Source organism: Podarcis vaucheri (genome assembly GCF_965113315.1).
Source record: "Podarcis vaucheri genome assembly, chromosome: W".
NCBI lineage: Eukaryota > Metazoa > Chordata > Lepidosauria > Squamata > Lacertidae > Podarcis > Podarcis vaucheri.
Window position 1 is genome coordinate 5,387,408 of NC_138757.1, and position 19,322 is coordinate 5,406,729.

General features: G+C 41.9%; 1 pseudogene across 1 annotated transcript in view; it reads left to right on the forward strand.

Annotated features, from left to right (window-relative positions):
• Nucleotides 1-1,280: 1,280 nt before the first annotated feature.
• LOC309523251 (adhesion G protein-coupled receptor D2-like) overlaps nucleotides 1,281-19,322 on the forward strand; it is an 85,626-nt pseudogene continuing 67,584 nt past the window's right edge. The window contains exons 1-5 of the transcript in view: nucleotides 1,281-1,452; nucleotides 15,005-15,226; nucleotides 15,975-16,613; nucleotides 17,544-17,642; nucleotides 18,739-18,824. The product of the transcript in view is annotated as an adhesion G protein-coupled receptor D2-like (transcript). The remainder of the gene's footprint in view (nucleotides 1,453-15,004; nucleotides 15,227-15,974; nucleotides 16,614-17,543; nucleotides 17,643-18,738; nucleotides 18,825-19,322) is intronic.

Genomic DNA, 19,322 nt, shown 5'->3' on the forward strand with positions numbered 1-19,322 from the left:
AATATTATGAACTATGGAAAGGATTTGCTGGTACAATTACTAATCAAGAAACAAGAGATGGGAAGGGGAGGAGGTCAGGGAAAGAAGGTAATGAAATTTGGAGAATTTGGAAAAAATGGTTTTATTGTTTCTTATTCCCTTTGTGTTTCTATTTTTCTTTTTCTTTCCTTTTTTGTAACTTTGTCTTTTTTGTGTATTTTTTTAAAAAAATTCCTGTGTTTCAATAAATAAATAAATAAATAAATAAATAAAAATAAAAAGAGAACACTGACATTTTGGATCTGGAAGGTTTTAATAATGTTTTTGGGTGGCATGCATACTTGTGGTACGGCAAGGTTAAAGCGCATAAAGCATTCAAAATAACGAACTGAAAAAGGTATTTAAATATACCTTCCTGAAGAAACCAGAGGCCTTTCTCCTGGGCATGGTCGGCCAATTGGTGCCAAAGAAGGATAGAACTTTCTTTAACAAGAATATGTGAACATGGATTGATAATGGTGGAAAATATATATTTACTATAGGTTAAGATGTTGAGTAAGGATAAATGATAGAGGGTAAGGATTTGCTGAACTAAATATCTGAACTGGAATACAAAAAGGGAGGTGTGAGGAGGTCAAGAAATTAGTGAATGAAGTATAAGATATGAAAATACTAATCTTTTTTCTGTTTTGTTTTTTGGTGTTTTTTTCTTCTTTTTTCTATTCTGTTAACTGTTCTTTATTGTGTATTTCTATGTGTTTTGTTTTGTATTTTCTCATTTTTGCAGTTTTTCTTGGTTTTTGTATTTTATGTTTAAATTTTGAAGCTTTTGATTGTTTATGAAACTTTAATAAATTTAATAAAGGTTGGTGATAATTGACCAAGAAGCCACTGAAGGACACTTTGCTCAGAGGCACTTTATTCAAAGCATTTCCTTCAGCACTTTTATTGCCCATATTGATGAGGGCTAATCTCCTACCCATCCCAAAAAAGGTAGTGCACTGTAATGGTTAGAGTCTTGTACTATCACCTGGGAGACCAAGGTTTGAATCCCCCTGCTCTGCCATGCAGCTCACTTGGGGACCTTGGGCCAGTCACTGCCTCTCAGTCTAACCTCCCTCACAGGGTTGTTGTGGAGATGAACTGAGGAGTGTTGGGTAATATACATTACCTTGAGCTCCTTGGAGGAAAAAGTGGTACAAACATGCAGTAAGTAAGTAAGTAAGTGAATGAATGAATGAATTGCCACTGCTATTCACCCATTCCTTTGCCATGCAGTTTGCTGGCTGATGACTGAGAGGATGGGGAAAAGTCTCCACAAATGTCTCTTTTGCAAGGGGGAGGGGGTGGTACTGATCTTACCTGGGAGAGGCGTGCTCCAAAAAACAGCAGCTGAGTTTCCTTCACAGGTTGGCATTCTCCCGAGAAGCACACTAGCGTTTGCCATACCGGCTGAAAACCGTACTGCAAGGGGTGAGTATCCTGAGTTGTGCTTCTGTGCGTTTATTTGCAGAAGTCAGCATCCAAGTTCCTCACTGGGGCAAGGCAATCTGAGCACGTGACACCAATTCTGGCCCAACCTACCAGTTAGTTTCCAGGGCCCAATTCAAAGGGCTGGGCTTGACCTGTAGGACCAGCTCAGGACCACAATACCTCAAGGGCTGCCTCTCCCCATATGAGCTGACCCAGACCTTGGGATGGACACCTGAGGCCTTTCTCCAGGTGCCACCTCCACGGGAGCTCTGGAGGGTGGCAACAGGAGAACAGGGCCTTTTTGGTGGTGGCTCCCTGTTGGTGGAATGCTCTTCCTTTTTTTTAATGATATTTATTAAGGTTTCAAAAAAGGTTACAAAAATAAGAGAAAGAAAAGAAAAAAAAAGAAAAAATACAAAATACAGAAAAATAAAAACACTTAAAAACAAATCAATCTTTCCATATCTTGTCTTTCATTTACTTGTTTCCCTGACCTCCTCACACCTCCCTTTTTTGTATTCCAGTTCAATTAGTTAATTCAGCAAATCCTTTCCCTCTTTGTTTTTATCCTAATCCTTTAACTTAATATATTGTAATTATGGATTCTCACCTGTTAACAAACCATTTTTACATACTCCTTTGTAACATTGCTGCTAAAACCACTTAACTTCATTCTGACATCATTCTAACATTCATTAATTTTGCAGTATTTCTGTAAATAGTCTTTAAATTTCTTCCAGTCTTCTTCCACCGACTCTTCCCCCTGGTCTCGGATTCTGCCAGTCATTTCCGCCAGTTCCATGTAGTCCATCACCTTCATCTGCCATTCTTCCAGGGTGGGTAGATCTTGTGTCTTCCAGTACTTTGCAATAAGTATTCTTGCTGCTGTTGTAGCATACATAAAGAAAGTTCTATCCTTCTTTGGCACCAATTGGCCAACAATGCCCAGGAGAAAGGCCTCTGGTTTCTTCAGAAAGGTATATTTAAATACCTTTTTCATTTCGTTATAGATCATCTCCCAGAAAGCCTTAATCCTTGGGCACGTCCACCAAAGGTGAAAGAATGTGCCTTCAGTTTCTTTACATTTCCAACATTTATTATCGGGCAAATAATAGGTTTTTGCAAGCTTGACTGGTGTCATGTACCACCTGTAAATCATTTTCATAATATTCTCTCTTAAGGCATTACATGCCGTAAACTTCATACCTGTGGTCCATAACTGTTCCCAGTCAGGCATCATTATGTTATGTCCAACATCTTGTGCCCATTTAATCATAGCGGATTTCACCGTTTCATCCTGAGTATTCCATTTCAACAGCAAGTTATACATCTTTGACAAAATCTTGGTTTTGGGTTCTAACAATTCTGTTTCCAACTTTGATTTTTCCACCTGGAAGCCAATTTTTTATCCAAATTATATACCTCTCTTATTTGGTAATAATGAAGCCAATCTCGCGCTTTATTTTTTAGTTTTTCAAAACTCTGCAATTTCAATCTGTCTCCCTCTTGTTCCAAAATTTCCCAATATTTCAGCCATTTGGCCTCCATATTGAGCTTTTTCTGCGCCTTCGCTTCCATTGGTGACAACCACCTTGGGGTTTTATTTTCAAGTAGGTCCTTGTATCTTATCCAGACATTAAACAATGCTTTCCTGACAATATGATTTTTAAATGCTTTATGTGCTTTGACCTTATCATACCATAAATATGCATGCCATCCAAATACATTATTAAAGCCTTCTAAATCCAAAATGTCTGTGTTTTCAAGAAGCAGCCATTCTTTCAGCCAGCAAAAAGCTGCTGATTCATAATAAAGTTTAAGGTCTGGCCTGGGCAAATCCACCTCTTTCCTTTGCATCCGTTAGTATTTTAAATTTTATTCTAGGCTTCTTGCCCTGCCAGACAAATCTAGAAATATCTCTCTGCCACTTCTTGAAGCAATCCATTTTATCCAAAATTTGCAATGTTTGAAACAGAAATAACATTCTAGGCAATGCATTCATTTTTATCTCAGCAATACGGCCTAGCAGTGAGAGCTTCAAATTTGACCAGATTTCTAGATCTTTTTTCACTTCTGTCCAGCATTTTTCATAATTGTCTTTAAATAAATTCCCATTTTTAGCTGTCATATTAATCCCCAGGTATTTCACTTTCTTAACCACTGTTAAACCTTTCTCATTCTGAAACCTCTCTCTCTCAATCTCTGTTAAATTTTTCTCTAAGACCTTTGTTTTTAACTTATTTAGTTTAAATCCTGCAACCTGACCAAATTCTTGAATCAGTTCCAAAACTCTTTTGGTACTAGATTCTGGCTCCTGTAACGTCAATACTAAGTCATCTGCAAATGCTCTCAATTTGTACTGTTTAGCTCCGACTTGTATACCTTTAACCAATTGGTCCCTTCTAATCATATTCTAATCATATTCAACAGGACCTCCAGGACCGATATAAAAAGCAGTGGGGAGATTGGGCAACCTTGTCGTGTCCCTTTTTCTATCTTAAATTCCTCCGTCACCACGTTATTCACAATTAATTTAGCCTTTTGTTCTGAATAAATTGCACTTATACCATTTCCAAAGCCTTGACCTACCCCCATCCCCTGTAAATTCTTCTTCATAAAACTCCAAGAAATGTTGTCAAAAGCTTTCTCCGCGTCCACAAATATCAAAACTGCCTTGGTATTAATATTCACTTATAATTTTCCTAAAATATTGATTATGTTTCTCATATTATCAGACAAGTGTCTACCCGGGAGAAAGCCTGCTTGATCTTTATGAATCTCTTCCATTAACACTTTTTTTAGTCTTTTAGCCAGAATGTCTGCAAAGATTTTATAATCCACATTAAGCAGTGATATGGGGCGGTAGTTCTTAAACTGCGTCTTTTCAATCTCTGTTTTTGGTATAAGTGTAATATATGCTTCTTTCCACGACTCTGGTGCCCTTTTCCCATCCATTATTTCATTACAGACTTCCTTTAAAGGTTGTACTAACCATTCTCTTAAAGATCTGTAGTATCTAGAAGTCAATCCATCCGGTACTGGAGATTTACCTAATTGCATATTCTGAATGGCACCTTCTACCTCCTGTTCAGTTATTTTATAGTTCAGCATTAATTTACTTTCTTGAGAGATTTTTTGTAATCCATTTATTTTCAAAAATCAGTCTACATCAGTTTCTTTCTGTGGCCCTTGTGTATATAGTTATTTAAAATACCTTTGGAAACAGTTTCTAATCTCAGCTGGGTTCTGTATGTTCTTTCCTTCCACTTCTAAATTTATAATAGTATTTAGTTTCTGTCTTTTTTTCATTTGCCAAGCCAACAATTTCCCACATTTATTAGCCGACTCAAATGTCTTTTGTCTCATTTAATTTTCCATTCTATCTCCTGATTCATCATTTTCATGTATTGTACTTGATATAACTTTATTTCTCTCAAGATCTCTTGCGACTTTGGTTTTGCTCTCAATTTCTTTTCACTTTCCTTTATTTTCTCCAATATTTTATCCTTCTTCTCATTTTGAATTCTCTTCTTTATTGCATTCTGTTGTATCAAGAACCCTCTCATAACAGCTTTGCTTGCGTCCCAGATTACTCTTTTTTCAACATTAGTGTTCATATTTATCTCGAAATAGTCTCTCAAGGTTTTTTGGGCCTTCTTGGTCACTTCTTCATCTCTAAATAAGGTGTCATTCATCCTCCATCTGAAGGAGCCAGTTGGTGTTAGTTTCATCTCCATCTTCACAGCATTATGGTCGGAGCAGGTTTTTGGGCAAATTTCCACTTTTCTTGTCTTTGGTGCCATTCCTCTAGTTACCCATATTTGGTCAATTCTTGTCCATGTCATTTTGGCTTCAGAGAAGAAGGTTTCCTCTCTAGCCAAGGGATTCTTTGTTCTCCAAATATCAACTAAGTGGGACTTCCGGAGGCGGCGCAAAACGGCAATGGCGGTCCTCTTCAGTTGCTGAAGAGGGGCTCCGCGGAAAAGGGTCGTGCACTGCGGCACAGCGACGACCCACTCAGAAAAACCACGGGTAGAGTGAGCCCGTGGCCGTGGGGTTCGGCGGGCACCAGGAGCGACCTCGGAAACGAAGAAGGGACCCCGTAAGGGGCTCCGGAACGTGGAGGGGGTAGCGGTGCTGTGAATCCATCGCTCTTTCCGCGGAAGTGAAGCCGCGCGGCTGCTGCTGATGAGCGCTGACCTTTCTTCTTTGAACATCTGATTTGAAACAACATACTCGTGAGTAAGAAATTCGAGACTTTATTGGAACCTAAATTTGTGAATTTCGGCTGAAAGCGGGAGACGCTAAAAAGGAAGTCAGTCTTCCGGCTCTGTTTAAAGTATTGAGCAAAGACTTATTAAAGCGGAAGCGCTGAAAGGAATTTAAAAGAAGTTGAAATATACCCTGCAAATTCGGATTTGACTGTTTAAAAGTTAAAGAAAAGTTAAAAACTGTATTAAAAGCGGACAGAGACTGTGATTTCTCTTTCTACCCTTTGTGGATTACAAAGTTACGAAACCCAGCTCTCGGGCTGTCTGGATATAAAGTAACATCAGACTGCGGCAACTGTATATAAAAGCATAAAGTCACATCGGGCTACTCTGTAAGTTACAAAAAGGGAACTGTTGCATGCACCTTTATTCTCTGCAGTTAAAAAGTGAATTTAGAGGGTCCCCCCCCCTGCCTTGGACTTTGACTAACTTTTTCTTTGGGAACTTAATGGTGGAAATTTTTCATCCTTCTCCCTAATTTCTGGGGAGCTCCCCCTGCTGGATTGTGGAATTATTAGTCTCTGAGAACTGCTGGTTGTTTTGGAATTTTTATGTTTGGATGTTTATTTTTTGGATTGCCTTTCCCATGGGATTTACAATTTGACCTTGACACTTGGACAGCTGTGGAATGAGTGGTGCAGCAAAAACAAGGGCTGCCAAGAAAGCAAAACAAACTGAACTGTTGCAATCAACTTTGCCTGTGCAGCTACGTAGATCATCTGTTCCAATTGTGACAGGTCTGCAAGAAGGACAACCCAAACAGCCAGCTCTTGGGGATATGGCTGCAGGAGGGCTAGACCCTGTCTCTAAAGAAATATTGGACCAGCTGGCAGCACTAAATAAGAAAGCTGATGAACAAGCGGCTAAATTTGATGAACAAGCAGCTAAATTTGACCAGGTGACAGCTACAATTAATAGACTGACAGACCAAGTCACTCAAAACACACAGGCAATAGGTAACATTGAAAAGACTACAACAGAAAATCGAAAACTATCCGAGAAAGCAAATACAAAAGCAGATGAAAATAAAAAGAGGATAGAGGAACTAAGAGGGGAAGTAAGACCACTGAGCAGACAGGTTACTGAACAGCAAGCGTACCTGTCCATGGCGGAATTGAAAAACAGGGAAAGTAATCTCAGGCTTAGAAATATCCCAGAACTAGAAAAAGAAGATTTGATTGGCTTTCTGACTACAGAAATATCCAAGTTCTGGGGCCTAGCAGAAGAGAAGGATTTTAAAATTGTCACCGCCTTTAGATTGGGAAGAGTGGCCAAGAAAGATAAACCAAGAGACTGCTTGATCATTTTGAGATCCAAGCAAGAAAAAGATAATATACTCGGCCTGCATTTTAAAAATTAATTGGTGATTCAGGGAAAGACAGCAGAAATCTTCAGAGATATACCAAAACAGTTGTTGGATTTAAGAACTACATATAAAGACCTGGCAAGCTTATTGAGAAACAACACAATCCCTTACAGGTGGGAATTTCCTCAAGGACTATCTTTTACTCTGAAAGGGAAGAAGGTAAGAATCAGAACAGCAGAGGAGCAAGAAAAGTTCCTAAACGACTACGGGGAGGACCTTCGGAAAGGAGTAGCAGGTACCTGGCCACCTCCTACGCCTGGTGCAAAACCAGATCCACTTCCAGGCATAGACGACAAGGGAGACAACCCTATTGCTTAACAAATTGGTCCAGGATGTCTCTGCAGCTTTTTAGTTGGAACATTCATGGCGCAAATTCCCCCGAAAAAAGGAAAAGGATTTTTCATATATTGAGAAAGGAACAATTAGACGTCATTTGCCTTCAAGAAACACATGTGACTAGGCTCCACAGGAGAGTCTTAATCAACAAGAGACTAGGCCAAGAGTTTATTTCATCAGACAAGGTCAAAAAAAGAGGAGTAGTGATATATGCAAAGGAGAGAGAGCCTAGCACCAAAGTTTGTGTTTAAGGATGAACAAGGAAGAATCTTGGCGATCGAAATACAATCACAAGGAGAAAAATTTTTGATAGTAGGAATCTATGCACCAAACGAGGGGAAATCGGAATTTTATAAGAAACTGCATGAGATAATGCTGGACCATATTGACTATACTAACATCATTTTGATGGGAGATATGAACGGGGTTGTCTCCACATACATGGATAAGTCACAAAATCAAAACTTGACCTAGGATGGCAGACTACCAAAGACTTTTTTTGAACTTACAGACAATATGGATTTGATTGATATTTGGAGGACAAAGAACCCTCTAGGTAAAGAGGGAACATTCTTTTCTGAGGCCCACCTATCCTGGACAAGAATCGACCAAATCTGGATGTCTAGAGGACTGGCACCTAAGACTAAAAAAATAGAGATCTGCCCTAAAACCTGCTCCGACCATAATGCTTTGAAAATAGATCTGAGACTTACACCAGCTGGATCCTTCAGATGGAGAATGAATGACTATTTGTTTAGAGATCAGGAGATTGTGAAGAAGGCCCAAAAAACGCTAAAAGATTACTTTGAAATAAATTTGAATACTTCGGTGGAAAAGAAAATAATCTGGGACGCGAGTAAAGCTGTTATGAGAGGGTTCCTGATACAGCAGAATACTATTAAGAAAAAACTCTGGAGTGGTAAAAAGGACAAGATTTTGGAAAAGATAAGAGACGGAGAGAAAAAGTTGAGACTAAATCCAAAATCAAAAGAAGTTTTAAGAGAAATAAAATTCCATCAAGCACAATATGCGAAATTGATAAATCAAGAAGTTGAATGGAAAATTAAGCAGATGAAACAAAGATCATTCGAATCGGCAAATAAATGTGGGAAGCTGCTGGCATGGCAGCTAAAGAAGAGACAAAAATTGAACTTTGTTACCAATCTGGAGGTTGAAGGAGAATGTATTCAGAAACCAGAAGAAATTAGAAAGTGTTTCCAGAGATACTTCAAAAAATTGTATACTCAAGGACCCCAAGTAGAGACCGAGATAAACAAATTTTTAAAAAGCCATGGCCTGCAAAAACTAACACAAGATAAACAAACAGCCCTGAATTACAAAATAACACAACAGGAAATTGAAAGTGCCATTCAGAATATGCAATTAGGCAAATCCCCAGGCCCAGATGGACTTACCTCCAAATATTATAAGACATTGAAGGAATATTTGACCCAGCCACTAATGGAGGTATGTAACCAAATTATGGAAGGGAAGGGGGCACCAGAATCATGGAAAGAGGCATTCATCACTTTGATACCAAAATTGGAATCTGAAAAGACTCAACTCAAGAACTACCGTCCCATCTCACTCCTAAACGTGGATTACAAAATTTTTGCTGATATTTTGGCAAATAGACTGAAAAAAGTTTTAAACGAAGTAATTCATAAGGACCAAGCAGGCTTTCTCCCAGGTAGGCATTTGTCTGACAACACCAGGAATATTGTTGATGTTTTGGAGTTACTACAGACAAATTTGAACACGAAAGCAGTTTTGATTTTTATAGACGCTGAGAAGGCTTTTGATAATATATCCTGGAAATTTATGAAGAAAAACTTGGAAGGGATGGGAGTGGGAAGGGCGTTCCAAAATGGTATTGAAGCAATCTATTCAGAACAAAAAGCCAAATTGATAGTAAACAATGTGGTGACAGAGGAGTTCAAAATTGAAAAAGGGACACGACAGGGGTGCCCCCTATCACCCTTGTTATTTATTTCTGTCCTGGAGGTGTTGCTGAACTTGATTAGGAAGGATCAGCAGGTGGAAGGAATACAGGTCGGAGAAAAACAATACAAACTGAAGGCTTTTGCAGATGATTTGGTTTTGACACTACAGGAGCCAGAGTCCAGTACAAAAAGAGCTTTAGAACTAATCTCGGAGTTTGGTCGGGTGGCGGGATTCAAGTTGAACAAACAAAAAACTAAGGTCTTGGCAAAAAACTTGACACTTTCAGAAATAGATGGGTTTCAGAAGGAAACAGAATTAAATGTGGCTACAAAAGTGAAATACCTGGGGGTTAACTTGACTGGGAAAAAATTGAATTTGTTTAAAGATAATTATGAAAAATGTTGGTCCGAAATTAAAAAGGACTTAGAAATCTGGTCAAGATTGAAACTTTCCTTGTTGGGAAGAATTGCAGCAGTTAAGATGAATGTATTGCCAAGAATGTTGTTTCTGTTTCAAACCCTTCAGATCGTGGATAGAGTGGAGTGTTTTGGAAAGTGGCAGAGGGACATTATGAAGTTTGTCTGGCAGGGCAAAAAGCCCCGAATAAAATTCAAAATACTAACAGACGCAAAGGAAAGAGGGGGATTTGCCCTGCCGGACTTAAGGTTGTACTATGAAGCTGCATCCTTCTGCTGGATGAAGGATTGGTTTTTGTTAGAAAACACTGATGTCCTAGATCTGGAAGGGTTTAACAATGCTTTTGGGTGGCATGCATATTTGTGGTACGACAAGGTAAAGTTTCACAAATTGTTCAAAAACCATATTGTCAGGAAAGCTTTATTTGCTGTCTGGACCAAATATAAGGACTTACTTGAAAACAAGACCCCGAGGTGGTTATCACCGACGGAGGCTAAGGCCATAAAACTACGTAACATGGAGAGTGGCTGGGTAAAATATTGTGAGATAATAGAAAGAGTTGGTGATACTTGGAGGCTGCAGAGTTTTGAAAAATTGAAAGGAAAGGTGCGAGACTGGTTTCACTATGCCCAAATTCTAGAGATCTTTAAAAAGGATAAAAAAATTGGTTTCCAGGTGGAAAAATCAAAATTAGAGTCAGAACTACTTGAACCTAAGACGAAAGTGCTTTCAAGAATGTATAACTTGTTGCTTAAATGGAACACTCAAGATGAGACAGTTAAATCAGCCATGATAAAATGGGCACAAGACATTGGGTACAACATTATGTTTGAAGACTGGGAAAGGTTATGGACCACCGGTATGAAATTTACGGCATGTAGTGCCTTAAAAGAAAACATTATGAAAATGATGTACAGGTGGTACATGACCCCAGTCAAACTTGCAAAGATATACCATCTGTCTGATAATAAATGTTGGAAATGTAAGGAGGCTGAAGGAACATTCTTTCACCTCTGGTGGACATGCCCGAGGGTGAAGGCTTTTTGGGAAATGATTTATAACGAGTTGAAAAAGGTATTTAAGTATACCTTTCATAAGAAACCAGAGGCCTTCCTCCTGGGCATTGTAGGCCAGAGAGTGTTAAAGAAAGATAGAACTTTCTTTTTATATGCAACTACAGCAGCAAGAATCCTTATAGCCAAATACTGGAAGGCACAGGAGCTACCCACGCTGGCAGAGTGGCATACGCAACTGATGGACTACATGGAATTAGCCGAAATGACTGGCAGAATCCGGGACCTGGGAGAGGAGGCAGTGGAAGAGGATTGGAAAAAATTTAAGGACTATCTACAAAAACATTATAAGTTATATGAATGTTGAGAATTTGCTAAGTTTTGGGAAAAACATGCTTCAGTATTGAAATCTGAAAATGATGGAAATTAAGTTATGATTGTGAAAAGTTTAAATTTTAGAGTATATAATTAGATGAAAGTACAAAAACACATGAAACAAGGTATCAATTTGCTGTTTATTTTTTATTGTAAAGAAAGCAGGGGATGGAAGATGTGGGGAAGTCCAGTTGACTATGAAAAAAGATTCGGAAAAGTGAATTTTTTTTATTTAATTTCTTCTTTCTTTTTGTAAAATCGCTTTTGCTGTGTCATTGAAGATGTATTCTGACCTTGGAAAAAAAGCAATAAAAAATATTATTAAAAAACAACAACAAATATCAACTAAGTCCAAGTTGTCTGTCATCTCAAAAAAGGTTTTCGGTAGTCTACCATCCTTAGTGACTACCTGTCTTTGTGCCTTGTCCATATATGTAGATCACATGTGTTCCCTGTAGACAAATCAAGTCCAATTGTTCCTTTTTTAATAAATGAAACACACTTTTCCTTTTCTGGGGGGAGTTGAGACCATTACAATTCCAGCTTAATAGTTGCAGAGCCATGATGTAGTTACTTTACTTTTCCTCCAACTGCACCAAGTGCCTGTTCCTGCTCTGTCGGTGGTATCACCTTCTCTGGGCAGTCTTTTAATCCAAAAGGTAGTTTTGCTATGTCTAATATTCCTCTTTCTAGTGCTCTTAACTCTTCTCCTGATTCTTTCTGCAGGTCTTCTCCGTGGTCTTTCAAAAATCTTTCTTTGTCGTCCACTGATCTTATTTTTATCTTTCTTCCTTTGAAGCTAAAAGATAGGCCTTGGGGAAATTCCCACCTAAAGATGATTCTGTTACTTCTCAACAGGGCAACTAAATCTCCATAATTGGACCTAAGGTCCAAAAGATATTTCGGAACGTCTTTAAATATCTCCACTTTTGACTGGTGTATTTCCAAAGTCTTCTGGAAGTGCAGACTCAAGATTTTGTCTCTCTCCTCTTTTGTTCGGAGGGTGATCAAACAGTCTCTCACCCTGTTCTTCTTCCCTCCTCTTCCCAGCCTGAAAGCACTCACTATCTTAAAGTCTTCCTTCTCCAAATCTGGGTTCCAAAAGTCTGCAAATTCCTGCATAAGAAAGCCAGTCAGATTGTCTTTCTCAAGTTCAGGTACAGCCCTGATCCTCAAATTCGTTTGTTTCTCCTTCAATTCAATCATAGACAATATCGACCTGTGGTCTTCAAGTTGCTTATGTATCGGTGGTATCTTCTCTTCTACAGAAACTGCTATTTCCTTTGCTTCTTCAGCTGTCTTTCAGGTCAAAGTAGATTCCTGTAGCAGTTTCTCAATAGTTTCTGTATTAGTATTTACCTTCTGTCCCAAATTGTTGATACTTGTAGTATTTTGATCAATTTTTTATTGATGCTTCAGCTACTTGTTTACTTAGTTTTTCCAGAGATTCATTAATTTTGCCTAATGCTTGAGCTAGAACATCTTCGGATGTCATTTCTTTAGGTTTAGGTTGTACAAATGCAGCCCCTGATGATGCAGAGGGGCCAGATGTTGAAGTTCTTCGCTGCAGCCCAGCATCTGGGCGAAAAGATCTACCAGACCTCATTGTTTTTTCCTGAGGCAAATCTGTCTTTTCTTTTCCATCTGCCATAACACTCTAGTTAAAGCCCAAGGTCAGTCCCACGGCCAGAATTTGTTTTGAAGTGGAAAATTCCCCTGGCCCAGTTGTTATTGTAACAATTTCAAACTTCCTCTAGGGGGACACAGTAGCAGTCAAAAGTTGTTGCCTTAAAATAAATAACCTTTCTTTAGTCCCCCAATTCACAAAATAGACAACAGTTTCAATTTCAATTATTTTCTAGTTACTTTAAAACCAGGAGAAGCCAGCCAGAAACATTGTATCTCACTTGCAGAGTTAGCTGTCAAAAAGTACTCTATTCACTAACAGCACATTTCACAGTACGGCATTCTTGTTGTCCAATGGCAGCCCGTTCCCAGGTTTTAAGCGGTGGATTTTAGCTTCCTTTTCTCTCTTTTTGCAGGGAAATACAGTTCACACCTTTCCCCCCTCCTCTCCTGCAGCAAAGGGGGGAGATCGCTTGTTTTGATGTTAGAATTATAGTCCTTTTCAGGCGTCTTTCAAGGTTTTCGCTTACAAGTTCATTGCTTTGCTCTATTTACAAAGAACGGAAGGCAGACTTCCTGTTTATGCCTCCCTGCTTCGGTATCAAATTACGTCTTTGTTCTCCTTTATTTCCAAAATTAACCTACTCACGGGTAGTTGTTTTTGTAGCCAGACTGTCACAGGAAAAAGGTAGCGCTCTCCGGTAACGGCTGTGCGGCTTCGCTCCACGGAAGAAGCAGTTGACTCTCAGCACCGCGCCGCTTCCCCGCTTCACTCCGGAGCCCGTAATTGGGCTCCTGTGCAGATTGTGGGGGCGCAAAAGGTGCCCGCCGAGTCCCACGGTCACAGGCTTCACCCGCCTGTGATTTTTTCAAGGGTCCCCTCTTCGCCGTAGCGGAACAGACCCGATTCCCGTAGAGCCAGTCCCTCCGGATCAGAGGGAGTCCGCCATTACCGATGGCGCCACCCCGGAAGTTCGGGGGAATGCTCTTCCTGGGGGAGCTCACCTGGTGCCTTCATTTCATATATTTGGTGCCGGACAAAAACACTATCTATGAACATTTAGAATGGGTGGGATGTTTTAATGTATCTCTCACTCTCAGTTTTTATGTACGTAGGTAGGTATTTTTTTCTGGTAAATCACTTCAAATTGCTATGGCAAAAAGATGACTATTGCATTTAAATTTATATATATAAAATTTTGGCCTGGAATCCCCATTGCCTATGCACTGCAGGAAAGTCAGATATTCCTTTTGCCACAAATAATAGACGCATAGTTGTTAATCTGTAAGGGACCCAAAGGGTCACCTACTCTGGCTCCCTGCAATGCCAGCTGCAGGACAGGGCAGAGGAGAAACATCCTCCCTGAGCTGGGTTGTGCCATCAATGAGAGGCAAAACCAAGTCCGGGTTCAAGGCAGTCACCTGCCATTTAATCTCCCACGAATCCTGAGGTACCCTTCGGGTGTTTTGGGGACTGCAGCTTCCATCAGCCCCAGCCAGCATGGCCCCAGGGCATTGTGGGGGATATAAATGCAGCTTCCCAGACCCAGTCACCTGAGTGTAGCAGACCACAGGTTGCCCTCAGTGGGGTTCCCCTCCAGGATTCTGGCATGGGTGCTGGGTGCAGACTTCAGCCCCACTAAACAAGGAGGGTACAGCATTGTAAACTGGAGATGAGCAAGTGGAGCATTTTACTCTGTCCCCCTCAAGGAGTTGGTGGGCTTCATGCCTCTCCCCATCGTAGGCCATCTTGTATGCCATGTAAAACTCACTTCCAGGTTATTTCTCAGGGGCTACCAAAGCCCGCTTTGGTTTGTTTTTAACTGTGAGAAGTCCATTTCCATCCAAGTGGGTCCTTATATTACATTAAGAATTTGGAGTTTGAGTTTTCATCACCCCTTCTCACCCTTTTTTCCTTTTGTGTCACATACATCCGAGGGCAGGGGCTGTACTGTGTTTTTTTCTCTTGATTTGTTGGCCACTCTGGAAGTGTTTTCAGCTGAACAGCAGGGTAAAAGCACTTTGGATAAAATGAATGATAAAATGATGCCAGCCAAGGGACTTCTTGGCAGAGGAAGTTGAACTCACTTCCATCCCAGAATCATAGAATCAGAAGGGACCTGGAGGGTCATTTAGTCCAACCCCTTGCAATGCAGGAATCACAGCAGCTACTTTATCTTTCCCTCCATGTGGTTCCCCTACAGATCCTGGCTCCGTCCCCCTGATCATAGAGATGCTGGGAGACATGTATGAATACGTGCCCATCCTCCAGGACTGGTGGCATGCAGACGGGTACTGCCAGCAGCGCTTCGCTCGGTTGCCATCTGAGCTGGCATCTCTTGGGGAAAAGCTGCAGTCCTACCAAGTCCAGAGCGCAGTCTGGATGGATGACGGAGAGGTGTTCCTGCAGAAGCCGAAGCAGAGGCGTGAGTAGAGATATGCTGCACTATTGAACCTAAGATAAGCCTGCTAGATCAGGTCAATGGCCCACCTGGTCCAGCAACTGGCTCTCACAGTACCATGTGCACCTAGACGCCTGTGGGAAACCAGGGAGCAGAACATGAGACCAGAGCCCTCTCCCTCCCCCCCTGTGGTTTCCAGGAACTGGTATTTAGAAGCATGGCTGCCCCCAAGCGTGGAGGGCAGAGCAAAGCCATACTGGCTAGTAGCCATTGACAGCCCTCTCCTCCTCTTCCTCCTCCTCCTCCTCCTCCTCCTCCGTCTCCTCCGTCTCCTCCTCCTCCTCCAGGAATTGGTCCAATCCTCTTTTAAAGGCATCCATGTTGGTGGCCATCAGAGTTCCATAGCTTAATTCTCTACACTGCAAGAAGAAGGGCTTTCCTTTTATCTGTCCTGAATATTCTATCATTCAGCTTCACTGGATGACCACAAGTTCCAGTGTGATGAGAGGAGATAAAAATTTTTCTCTCACTTTCTCTCAATTTTTATAAAAATCCTATCATGTAACCCTTCCTTGCTTTTTCTCTAAAACTAAAAAGTCCCAAATATGGCAACCTTTATTCATACAGAAATCACTCCATCCCATAGAACACCTGGGTTGCCCTTTTCTGAACTTTTCCCAACTCTACAACGTGCTTTTTGATGTGAGGCAACCAGAACTGTTTTAAATGTTGTGTCCTTGGTCACATCCCCATCTCTCTCCCCCACCCCCAGGAAACATCTCCGCACCAATCCTGGTCTTCAAGAACAAAACAGACACAAAGTTTGTGAAGGTCTTAGCCGACTTCCTAGAGATGCCCGCTGTGAGTGCCTGCGCCCACGTCCAGTGGGACCCTGAGGCTGTGGAGATCTCCACTGTCTTCTCCTACGCGGTCCCGGCTTTCATCAATGAGTTCAAGTTGTGTGGCTTCATCAACGAGGATGGCTTCATCAGTTTTGCCATCATCCTCCATGGGCACCACTCCCCGTGCCTGCCAGTTTTTCATGCCGATGGGCAGTGGCACCACTTCTGTGTCACATGGCAGCATCAGAATCGGGCATGGGCCATCCATGCTGACGGGAAGGAGAAGGCCTCAGCCACAGGGCTTTCAGCCTCCCATGCCGTGGATGGCCACGGGACGTTCATTATTGGGCAAGACCAGGATTCCCTGGGTGGGGCCTTCAAGGAGAAAGAGTCCTTCAGCGGGAACCTCACTGGTTTGCATGTTTGGCAGAGGGTCCTCAGCAGGGAGCAGATGGAGAAAGTGCGCTCCTGCATCCCTATTCAAGAGAGCCTCGTGTTTGCCTGGAGCAGCGACATCCTCGAGGTGGAAGTGAGCATCCAGTAGGCCACAGTGTAGCTAACCTGCCCAGGTAAAGCACTCTCGGGTTGTGACTGCACCAGCTGTCTGAATCTGGTCTGTGATGAGCTGGTTGATTTGCATGTCCCTGTTTTCAGTTGGTGTGGACTGGTTATATGCCTATATTGGATGGGGGCAGGGGAGGAAGCTGCCCCAGGACAGGGGTGGGGATCCCTGTGACCTGCAGACCATGGTCAGTGATGATGGGAGTTGTAGTCCCAACTGAAGGGCCACAGGTTCTCCTTACTTGTTTAGAAGGCATCTTGGGCTGGAAAGGCTTTGAACACTCTTGGGTCTCCATTGCAAAATGGGCTTGTTGAGATAGGTAAGTAGATACCTGCCGGGGTCTTCTTTCTCCAAGGGTTGAAGATGTCCATGGCGATCAGGTTGTGTGACTCAGCTACCTGCAAGTAACACAAATGGCAGAGTGTATTTCGAATAAACTGTGTGGAGCAGGAGCAGATGGCGGGGAGGGGTGATGGCTGCGACCTGACTCCTGACGACTGAGTCAACGGCACTTACCTGGAGGCAGTGGGGGAGGGGTGGGGCGGCAGCAAGATGGGGCAAATGCATCAACGGGAAAGCTGGGTGGAAGTAAGATGCTTTATAAGGACCTAGTAGCAGTGAGTGCCTGGCACTGCCTGGGAGTTTTTAGGGAATAAAAAATTGCAATTTTAAAACTAAAAATAGCGTGATTTGTGATTTTGGACCCATGACACCAAAACTGGGTAAACTCATGCCAAAGTTGCGTTTTGGTCTGACGTCTTGATTCAAAACAGCACCTAGAATCCAAGAGTCTACCAACTCCACCCTCAGGGAACCCCCTGCCGAATTTGGTGATGATGCTTCGAGGGGTGTCCCAAACTATAGAAAACAAACAAACAAACAAACAATTTCCCAAAACATCTAGTAGACGGAGGGTGTTGTTCTTGTTCTCTCCCAGGGCCTGTGGAGGAATGCCATATGTTTCAGGTCATCCAGGGAAGCCTTGCTTATGCCCCCTGCCTGCAGCTGCTGCCTTTTGTCTGCTACTACAAAAAAGGTATGGCAGTTCTGACTGTCCTTATCTCCGGACTCAAACTGTGGCAACTGACATTTTAAGCCCAAGGTCCCCATTCCTTTGTGCCAGCAATCGGTGGGTCAGAGGGAAGTGGGTGGAGCAACAGGTGTGACTCTTATTTTGTTTGGTATGGTCCCATCTGCACAGTACATTAAAAGCATTCCCTCCCAAAAAAATAAGAATAATGGGAACTGTAGTCCACTGAGAGTTCTGAGAGTTGTTAAGAGACCCCTATTCCTCTCACAAAGCTACAATTGCCAGAGTGGTTCACCCCCTCTTCCCGTTAATTAAAACACAAGCCACTTTTTATTAATGGGAATGTTTATTTGATAATTATAATAGAATATTTATTTATTTAAATGCTCATAGTCCTCAATCTCATGCCAAAGTGCCACAAGGCTGGGAGCGAGGGATCAGATTCCACTTCCTCTGGAAGAGAGTTCCGAGGTTTTGGAGCCAGCACTGGAAAGGCCCTGTCATGCCTTGTTCAGCAAGGAAACTGTGCCTCTGAAGCAGGTCTTCATCACTGGGTTGGTTTCCAGGGGAGAAGGGTACTTCTGGTATCCCCAGTTGTTGGATCAGCCTGGATTTGTGATCAGAGTGTCAGACTGGGGCCTAGAGAGACACCTGTACAACTCTCCCCCTTGACCACAAAGTGACTTTTGGGTGACTTTGGGCCAGTTGCTCTCTTTTCACCTTGTCTACCTTGCAGGGCTGTGGAAATAATAATAATAATAATAATAATAATAATAATAATAATAATAATAATAATAATAATAATAATAATAATAATAATTTATTTATTATTATTAAAATTTATATGCCATCCTGACCTGAAGATCACAGGGCAGTTTACAACATGAAAATACAACATAAAAACACAAATTACATAGCATAATAGCAAAACAACAACACCCCTCCCCCACTATCACACTTAAAAGGCCGTAGATGGCTTAATCAGCCAAAGCCCTAGTTGAAGAGGAATGTTTTTGCCTGGCTCCATGATATGGGCAAGGTACTAACTTTGTAAACCACCTTCCACAACCTTCCATTTGCATGTCTGTTGTTTTCCCCTCAGATCTTTATTTGCAGTTGAAGAAAACACAGTCAAAACCTGTCCCACAGCTCATAGCTCAGGTTAATGCATGAGCGAATGCGACAGTGGTGAGTCTAAAGTACTGGCTTCAACCCAGACTCCTGAGGGCTTCCACCTGTGGTCCAGCATCACTGTGTTGCTGGCCAGGCCTCCTGGAGCCTTTTCTCAGTGCCCCTAAGTGTTTCCTGGGTGAGTCTGTGGGGAAATTGATTTCTGGGAGAATTTGGGGTGGTACAGGTTGCAGGGGGTTGGACTTGAAAATCCATGGGGTCCCTTCCAGCTTCACAGTTCTATAATTTCTGTAAGAAGCTGCCAGACCCCTGAGCCATCTAGCTGAGCAGGATTATTTCTGGCAGGGGCCATTCGTAGCTCTACCTGGAGCTGCCGATGGGGAGTGGGATTGAATCTGGAACCTTCCTCACTCAATGCCAGTGATCTTCCACTGAGCCACAGCTCTGGGAACACGTGACAAGTGTCTTGTCTCAGAAGACCCATGGTTGTCAAAGCTTCTTAAAGTCTGGTTGTGGGGCACAGACATCTATTGGCACATCTTCTCATCTCAGCTC